General features: G+C 59.3%; 1 protein-coding gene across 2 annotated transcripts in view; it reads right to left on the reverse strand.

The window, feature by feature from the left end:
* The window catches only part of HDAC4 (histone deacetylase 4), a 272,461-nt gene extending 263,445 nt beyond the window's left edge, over positions 1-9,016 (reverse strand). For both annotated transcript variants that reach the window (XM_038574380.1, XM_038574379.1), the window contains exon 1: positions 8,816-9,016. The gene's annotated coding sequence lies outside the window, so the exon portion shown is untranslated. The remainder of the gene's footprint in view (positions 1-8,815) is intronic.
* Positions 9,017-9,674: the final 658 nt, after the last annotated feature.

Below are 9,674 nucleotides of genomic sequence, written 5' to 3' on the forward strand. Positions count from 1 at the left end.
TGAGGACACCCCCGGCACGTGCCCTCCTCTGCTGGGCGGAGAGCTAACGTGGACGCAGCCCTCCCTCCTGGGCCGCTGAGGCAGGGGCATCAGTCAGGGGCCCTGACATCTCAGCTCCACCATCCCCACTCCCAGGGCCCCTCCCAGGGGTGTGGGCACCCGGACAGCTGGTGGAGGGAGAGCACGGAGGAACCTCCCTGATGGGCTCTATCACCCCATCCACCTTGCCAGCTGGCCAGCTCCAGCCACACGCCGTGGGCATCCAGGGCCCAGAGCAACCCAGGAAGAAGGGCACGAGGCAGGCCAGTGTGTCCCAGCACCTGGACCCTGCTGAGCCCTTCCCCTGGGACCCGCACAGAGGGTCCCTACAGGACTCCCTGGCGTGAAATCTGTGATCTGTACGGCACGGCGCACGGCGACCCCCAGGAGGGCTGTGCTGGACCTGCTGCGGGGGCCGCGGAGAGCGGGGTGCTCCACGGAGAGCACTGTGCACCGGGTCCCTCCTCAGCACCCATCCCTCCTACCACACAAGGGAAGCTGGCTCCTCAACCAGCTTCTGGGAGAGGCTGAGCCACTCAGCACAGTCCACACCCGTAGCCAGCGACGGTTCAGAGGGGGCGAGTGACCTCAGCCATACCAAGCAGAGTAAAACTCATAGAACTTTTGCTAGGACAAATATGCTTTCTTTCCTAGTGGCATGGACCAGTGTACACGCAGCCCCAAGGACAGCTGGCAGGACCCTCTTAGGCAGGAAGGTGACTCTCCCAAGCAGGGAACAGAAATAAGCCCATCCTGAGGACATGGTCACGGAGCTGGATCAAGCCGTGCCTGAACTCTTCTTTCACCTGACTTTCAGGGAAAGCAAGTCAGTCAGTTCCCTGCAGCACACGGTGCTCTGTGAATCCGCCATGGAGAGCTGTGACGGACAGCTACTGGAAACGGCAGCGGGGCGGCAGCAGGTGGACCGTCGGTCCCGGTGCCCCGGCTGGTGCGCCTGCTGGCGGGGCACAAAGGACAGCGGGGAGAAGCGGAACGGGCACCCCCCGGGCAGCGGCACGCTCGGGGGCTGCTCCCTCTTCCAGAACACCGGGGAAGCCTCACGGATGGCGACAGCCCAGCACGCAACGTCCGCCGCTCGTGTTCACGATCCCCCTCGGGGCTGCAGACCTCGGCACCGCCGGCCTGGCGACCGCTCGCAGGGAGGTCGAGGCCCAGGCCCGAGCCCTGTGTGCGGGAGGCAGACTGGCCTCCGGGCCCTGCCGCACCCTGGGGCTGCCCTGCCGGCGTGCGGGGGGCCGGGTGCTGCTGAGCGCCCGAGCACGGGACCTCTGCAAGCTAACAAACAGCCCCCGGCCCGACGGAGACAGACACCGGCTCCCACACATGCCCGGGGGCCTCCGGGGACGGGTTCACCCTGCGGTGACCTCGGCAGACGTGGGCCAAAACGCCCTGCGTGGGCACAGGGACCTCAGGGAGCCCTCAAGTTACGTGAGGGACACCGAGGTCACCAACACTCCCCTTGCACACCACCACCTTCCTGAAACCTGCCCGGGAAGAGGCGGAGGAGAAGCACCGAGCCCTGGGGACAGGCCCGTGCCCTGCAGCAGCCCGTCTGGCCTCCCCTCCTCCAGGCAGGACACCTGACTTGCACAGACAGGGCAGCACCAGCCCCGCAACGAGGTCGCACGAGGGAAGCCGGGATGTCAACCCGGGTCCGCCTCCACAGCCGCGTCTGTCCTCAGCACCCGAAGCCGAGGAAAGCAGAGCGTCCCCATCTCTGGAAGCCCCTCCTGTGCACCACAGGCCACTCAGCACCCTGGAAACAGAACTAGCACATCCGACAAGTCACACCCCACCCACACCCACGACAAATGCACCCGGGTTGCTGACCCCAGAGCACAGTCCCACTGTGCACCCATTGCTCAGCCCCGTCTGCTACTTAATTAAAACAATTCTGGGGGTGCCAGGTGGCTCAGTCGGTTCAGCATCCTACTACTGATTTCGGCTCACGTCACGACCCCAGTGTTGTGAGCTCCGTCTGTAGCACGGAGCCCGCTGGAGTGTTGCTCTCTCCCTCCCCGCTGCACCCCCCACAAAAAAAAGAATTTTGAAAATAACACTTTCCTCAAAATGCAACACGTATGGATGAACATTATCCAATCTGACACAGAAAGACGTCCTTATTCGGGGACAGAGCTGGGGATGCACTTTACACTGTTGTTTGCTGACCCCCGTCCCAAAAGGTCAACCGTCCCATCAGCCCAGAAAAGTGAGTGGAACAGCAAGTCTAAGAGGGAGAGCCGGGTGTCAACCTGGCAGGGCCTGACCCCTGCCGTGATCTGCCCACCTGCTGGGGCCCTGCTTTCCACCCAGATACCCCAAGGACACGGTCCCTGTGCCCAGAGAACCCTTGTAGGGGGCCAAGCGGTGCTCAGACTTAGCCTTGATTCCCGCATATAAAACCAACAGCTGGGTTAGAGGCTGGCTCGGGTCCCTTCCAGAATGTTCTATGCTGACTCCTACAGAGCTCGGGCTCTCCCAGCTGCTCTAAGGAGTCCTGGACCCAGAAGAGGGCTCTCAGTAACACTGGCTGAATAAGGGAAGGACCCCCGCAGCCCCCCGGTGTGGGCCCTCACTTCTCGCCTAGAGCCCTCTGCGCCAGCGGCCCAGGCTAGGCGCGCCCCAGAGGGGGACCACCCAGGGCCTCACGGGAGGTGGTGCACACCCACGTCCCCACCCATGCTGCCTCCTCCAGGCTGGACCCAGAGAAGCCAGGTGCCCAGCGCCTCGCAGGAACCAGAAAAGACAGAAACCTCGACGAAGCAGGAGCAGACTGCACGGGTGAGCGAGGGTGGAGGACCGCGCCCCGGGCAGCCCCCCAGTGGGTCCTGCTCAGCCTTCCTCACACGCGGGCTTGGGAGCCTCACAGCCACGGCCCCACAACTCTGGCTAAAACCCTCCACTCATCCGGGCGGCTCCACGGCCGCGGTCCCCCAGCCCCCCCCAGCTTCCCACGACCTGGTGCACCTATGCGAGCTCACCCCATCTTCTTCCTGTTCCCACCAACGTCTACCCTGCATGGCAGAGGCCAGGGCTTCCAGGTCAAGGTGGGGGGAAGCTCTGCATCTGCTGCTGAGTCCTCCCAAGAGTCCTCCCAACGCAGGGAGCCTGCCCTGCGCAGCGCCACCCCTCCGCCGCGACACCTGTACGTGGGCTGGGGGCGGCTGAGGATGAACATAGTAACTGCGCCCTTAGAAACTTGCAGGATGCTGGCTCCCAGCCACAGCCACCACCCCCACTCCCCCACCAGAGGAGCCGGTGGGGGCGCCCAGAACCTTGGTCTGAAAAAGACGGGCTCCAGCCAACAGCCCCCCAGCCCCACGCTCCCGCGGGACCGCTCAGCTCCGTCGGGCCAGGCCTTCAGGCCCTAAGAACTGATTTACTGTTTCAGGCTCCGACTTCCGTCAACCGAAGCACTTGACGCACAGCGGAGCGCCGCACCAGCGACAGCAAACGACCGGCCAGGCCTCGCGCCTTGGAACGGAGCGGACCACGGAGCGCCCGCTGCACACCCGGCCCAGGTACGTGACTCCGGGGCGAGGTAAGAGTGACCGCGCCACGTCACGAATCCCGACGTGAAGCAAACGGACAAATGTCGTTCGCCCCAGCCGCGGCTACCCCGGAGCCCCGGGCGACCCGGCAGAGGGCCAGCTGCGCCTCCCCCATCCCCGAACCCCTTCACCCGGATTCACGGCGCCTCCTTAACGCACGTCGTCTGCAGAGCCAGGACCGAGCAGCCCGGACGAGGCGGGGAGGAGACGCCGAGTTCCAGAGCGCCGTAGGGGCAGGGGCAGGTGCGGGGAGGCCCGGACACGCGGCCGCCGGCTCTCCAGGCCCCGCACCTGCACCCTCCGCAGGGCGCGCCCGCGTGCCCCGCAGCCCCACGGAGCCCAGCCACGGCCGGGGGCGCTCACCTACCAACGTCCCAAAGAGCGACTGAAACTGCACGACTGGAGCCCGTCGGGAAGCCGGCCTGGTGTGAACGGGGACCTAAGGGTCCGCAGGGACGGGGGGACGGGACGGGAAAGGTAGTGCTGACAGACAGACAGCGCGTCCACGCTCTGGGCGGACAGGCGGCTTGCAAGGCCAAGGCAGCGGAAGAGGACAGGCGCCGTCGCGGGAGGCTGGTCCCACAGAGGGTCGCAGAACACTGGGAAGCCGCGAGGTGTCCAGCAAGGGAGTAAGGGGTACGGATCTGCTGCTGGGGGAGGCCCCTGAGGCGGCCACTTGCAGCACAGATTGCACCACAGCTGCCCAGACCCAGGAGGCCAGCTCCCCGCGAGGAGAGCTTACCGGCGAGTCACGGCAACAAATCCCCTAAATTCTTCTAATGCTAAGCATATTTATCAACTTCCCAAGGACTTGGTTTTTCTCCTTTATAAATAATGAAGTCGAAGAGTGTTTTTTCCCCAGTGATCATAGCAGGCTTTAAAAAAAAAAAAAAAAACAAAAAAAACGCATTACTATTAAAAAGTAACAACACACACCCAGGGCAAAAACCTACACTAGTAACATTTATGAAAAGTCCACAGAGCCCCTCACACCCCATTTCCCTGACACCCCAGAGGGCCACCATTATCACTTCAGAGACCCACATAGTTAAAAATAAAAAATAAATAAATAAAATAAAATTAAGTAAAATAAAATAAAATAAAATAAAATAAAATAAAATAAAATAAAATAAAATAAAATAAGGGATCCCCTGGGTACTACTGTCCAGGCCCTACTTTCTCATCACACTGCACACTTCTGATCCGTGAGCCTGCCCATCTGTATTCCACGGGATGAAAATACTGAAGTGTATTTATTAAGTATCGCCTTCATAAATAATGCAGTGATAACCTCCCGCACGCATCTGGATATCCAAGCACTTATCGTATTCTTTCTTAAGAATAAATAGTCCCAACAAGCAGAACTGCCAGGATCAGAGAAATGACCAATTACATTTTTGACTCATAAAACTTTTCTGGAGGGTAATAAAGTAATTAGGCTTTGCTCTCCAGGGAGCAAATAATAGTAACAGTCAACACTTACTTTGTGCTTACTATGTGCCAGGCCCAATTCTAAGCACTTCCACACAGTGGATTTCCATTTCACAGAAACCATAAAGGAATTGTTATCCAACCAACGGGTGTCATCAAACAACCTTTGCTGATGTGATGGGCATAAATGGAATCTTTCATCTGAAATTCTCTATTAATAAAGCTAAGACGTTTACATTAGCTACTGTGACTTGTATTATTTATAGGCTTTGCTCATCTTACAATAGGAATGTTCATCCTTTTCTTATTGGTTTGCAAAAGCTCTTTACATATTGGCTATTAAGCTCATACAGGCACATCTTGTTATATATTTTTTCTCTTATTGTCTCTTAACCTCACTTATGGAACCTTTAGCTGGAAAGAATTTACTTTAATTCTTATGCTGTTAAACCTATGTGTTTCATCTTTAAGGTTTCTGGCTTGGTGTTACAGTAAGAATAGACTGAATTGGTCGGTTTTTCAAAGTTTTTGGTCCTTAGAATGCTTTCTTCCAATAAAATCTTCCAAGGCAATCCTGCAGACAAACTAGTCAAGGCCAAAATGCATTGGTTGAAATGGACGTGGAGCACAAGGTGCTCCATCCTCGCCAACCCCCAGGCAGGCTCACGGGGAGATCCGAGCGCAGGATCCAACAACCACAAGCCGACAGGAACCGTTAAGATCCCTTCCCTCCTATAATGTCCTATAATGCCACACACGTGACAGTGGAGAAAATCTTAATGATGTCCCAAACCCTAGTGAACCCAGAAGATATTCCAAACGGTCACCTTCGCAAAGAGGCTACGCTCTCCCGCGTCCCTTAACAACACTGAACGTTGCAAGACCATCCCTCGGTGGCCTGGCAGCAGAGGCACGGAGGAGAAGGAATCGGCATCTGGGACTTGACAGAGCAAGGAGTACCAGATGCTCCATTTCCACTTCTCTCTCGGGTTCCTCCTCTGCAAAATGGGCAGAGAAGCAGCCACTTCATAAGGCTGTGGGAGAGAGAAACGGGATCTAGACGGCAAGTGCTCACGACAACACGCGGCCCCAAGCAGGTGCTCATTAAACGTCAGCTACGGGTCTCTCACAACCACTAGCGTTACGATCTCCCCGCTAGGAAAGACAGTCTGGTTTCCACGCCGACTGATGCAGATGGTGATCTGCCCCGGTGCCGCGGGGAGGAGCGCAGAAGAGGCAACCCGGGCAGGGCCCTGGCGCTTCCTTCCAGGAAACCAAGGAGGAGGCATGTTAGAAAAGGCATGCCAGCGGCCACCGGTGCCACAGCCCACCCCGCACCCCTGAACAGACCCCAGGCAGAGAAAACCGATCCTAGGAAGAGAACTCACAGATCTTACTTCCAGACGTTTTTTTTTTCCCCAAAAGGAACACTCTGTAAACATATGCCGCGAAGGTCTGTTAAAACGCGGCATCAGTTTTGCCAGGGAACCCTCATCTGACTTAACCGACAGACGCGACACCGTCCTCTGAGGTCAAGACCAACGGCCCTGAGCCCACGGCACAGCCCCGCACATGCGGACCGTCTGAGATTGAAACAAAAACTGCCTCCCAACTTGCTGCCTGTCCCCCACCCCCACCCCAGGAGCCATGAGAGGCTGCACCCAAGCGGGGCAAGGACTGGAAGCCTGGCGAGAAGAGCAGGGGCTCAGGCCAGGCTTCACCGGCTGCAGAGCGAGGACAGAATCCGAAGCTCGCTCGCACACACACGCTCACACACACACACACACACACACACACACACACACACAGGGGGCTGGGCCAGCCCATATCCCCAGCTGCAGTCATCGATTCTGGTCCAGGAACGCAAGCCCGGCCACAGCCTGTCGCCCGCGGCCTCGCGGCACAGCAGTTGTCTCCCGTTCTCTGCGTCTCCCCCGCTCCCTACATCAGGTATTAATCTATTACTCGGGGCAGCTTCTGAGCGATGAAAGCCCAGCCGTTTTCAATAGAGAACGGTATGGACGGATTCTACAGGAGTGATGAAATGTTTCTTCTGCTCTGGCAATTAAGACGGCACAAAGTCGCCTTTCCTCTGGTGCCACCCCCAACATCAAAGGATGAGAAATTCAAAGCCATTCATGCTGCATTGAAACCTCACAATGAAGCTGGGAAATGGAAGTCGATTACTGGGCATAAATATGCAGTAGTTAAAAGGAAAGAGTTATAACGAAATTAAACTGCAGCAACCCCACAACGTGTGGAAACTTCCAGAACTAGAGTGCCCCTGGTAAACACCAAGAGGGGCGTCCTTGTAAAGCAGGTTTCTGGTCGCCGAAAGTCCAGATCGGTCACCCCAGGTGCACGTGGCCAGGCCTGCCATGCTGCTCTGTCCACCTTGCTACAGGAGCAGCCCCCCCAAGGCCTCGGAGAACGCGGCATTTGGACAGTTTGACTTTGCACGGCTGTGAAGCTGCTGACCACAGAACATTCTGGCTCGGGGCTGCCTAGGCCACATCTGTCCTTGGTCTCTAGGCCGTCCAGGCCTCCACGAGTCCACAGTCATCCGCCCGCCCTGCACGCACATACACACACAGCCTCGGGCCCCCCACCCCACCCCCTGGCCCAGCCCCAGGGCTCCCCCAGAGGCACTCAGGCTGCCAGCTTGCAGAAGAATGAACTAACCCTAAAGAGGGCAGTGTTACATCTGCCTGCCGTATAAATCCCGTTTCTCTCCTGATTGATTACCGCTCTCGTTAGGAGGGTATTTGATCTTTAAAATAAAAGCCCAGAAACACAGAAAGCTATACAAGTCTTACAATGTGTGGTTTTAAGGCAGGAAAATACTTCCCTCCCACACGAATGTGAATTCTGGGGAAAGATGCCACAGATCCAAGGGAGTAGAATATCTGGGAAAGCTTGATCGGTCTTAAAAATAGATAATTGAACACAGATTTTTTAGAATTCTCAGGAGCTACCTGCAAAAAAAAAAAAAGAAAAGAAAAGAAAGAAAGAAAAAAGAGAGAAGAAAAAAAAAAGGAAAAATTTAAATCTCGCCTATTTTTGATACATCCAAAACTCCATTCTGATGAAACTTCTAACAGGGTGGCATTTCTGCATTTCCAATTATAATAGAGTAATCGTGTTGCCATAGCGACTGCAAAATTCTGCAATAACTTTTGTTGCTTTGTAATTGCTGGAGTGTATATATTCGTGTACGAGCAGCTGAGTTTTCTCCGGATTCCCGATTCGGCGCCTCTCCTTTGCCTCTAACCCGGGCCATCGCAGGGTGGCCTGCCACTGCCACCGCCACGGCCACTGCCACTGCCACCGCCACCGGCCGCCCGCCTTCCCTTGGCACATCGGTTTCGGCAGGAGGACAGGAGGACAGGAGGACGGTCCCCGTCACACTAGTCCCCCCAGTGCCATGCAACGCGCGTGGAATCATCAGAGGCAATTAAGGCTCCGGGAGGCCACGGTCATGTCACAAAAGAAAAAGTGAAACCAGGCCAAGGTGCAAACACCCCCGGGCCCTGCACCAGCAGCAGCACCAGCACCAGCACCAGCACCAGCAAGCAGCCCAGCCTTCCCCGCCTCTTGCTGGGCGCCTGGCGCTGGCTGAGGGCTGTGCACAGGTCTACTCCCAGGCCTCGCACGCTTAGGCGGCCTGTGGGAATAAACAGAAGAGGCTGAGCAGAGGAAGCAGAGGAAGCAAAGTGACTGCCCAGGCCCTTCCTCCCTCCCTCCCTCCCTCCCTCCCTCCCTCCCCGGCTCACCGAGGGCAGGCGGCGCTGCTCCGGGCGTGCAATCCGGCAGCTCCCTACAGTAATGCAATTAAGGTTTACTCGAGAAAGTCGTCGGCTCTTAAAAATAACTGAAGTTCCGTCTCTGCGACGCTCTGGTCGGAAAACTGTGTCACGGCAGGTCACACCGACGGCGCGCGAGGAAGCCAGCGCCGCTCCGCCCGCCGCCCCGAGCGCCCGCGGGTCTCGCCCCCCCCCCCCCCGCCCCGGCGCGGGCCGCATCTGCACGCGGGGCGCCGGCCCCACCCCCCGCGCCCCGGGGCACGACCCGGGCCCTCCCGCCGCCGCCGGCCCCGCGGACGCACGGTTTTCTGCAAACTCACAGCCCTGGACAAAGTTACATAAACGGCGGCCGCCCGCGCCCCCCGCCCACCTGCGGGCCCCTCCCCGCCCGCCCTCCTCCCTCCTCCCCCCTCCCCTGCGGGCGGCCGGGGCGCGGGCAGGTCGGGGCGCCGGGGCGGGGGGCGTCCACCTGCCGGGGCGGGGGCGGGGGCGGGGGCGGGGGCGGGGGCGGGGGCGGACAATGGCCGGGGCTGCGCTTACCGCGGCGGCGGCGGGCGGGCGGGCGCTCTAGCCCCGCATCTCGTCCGCCTGCGCCTCCAGCGCCGCCACCACCGCCACCACCACCGCCACCAGCGCCCGCGGCGGGCGGGCGGGCGGGCGGGGACAGCGGGGACGCGGCCGCGGCGCGCGGGGCCCAGGCTGCTGCTGAGGCGGCGGCGGCGCGGGCGGGCGGGCGGGCGCGCGGGCTCGGGCTCGGGCTCGGGCTCGGGCTCGGGCGCGGCGGCGGCGGCGGCGGCGGCGGCGGGGACGGTGCTCCGCGGCGGCGGCC

Source organism: Canis lupus, chromosome 25, assembly GCF_011100685.1.
Source record: "Canis lupus familiaris isolate Mischka breed German Shepherd chromosome 25, alternate assembly UU_Cfam_GSD_1.0, whole genome shotgun sequence".
NCBI lineage: Eukaryota > Metazoa > Chordata > Mammalia > Carnivora > Canidae > Canis > Canis lupus.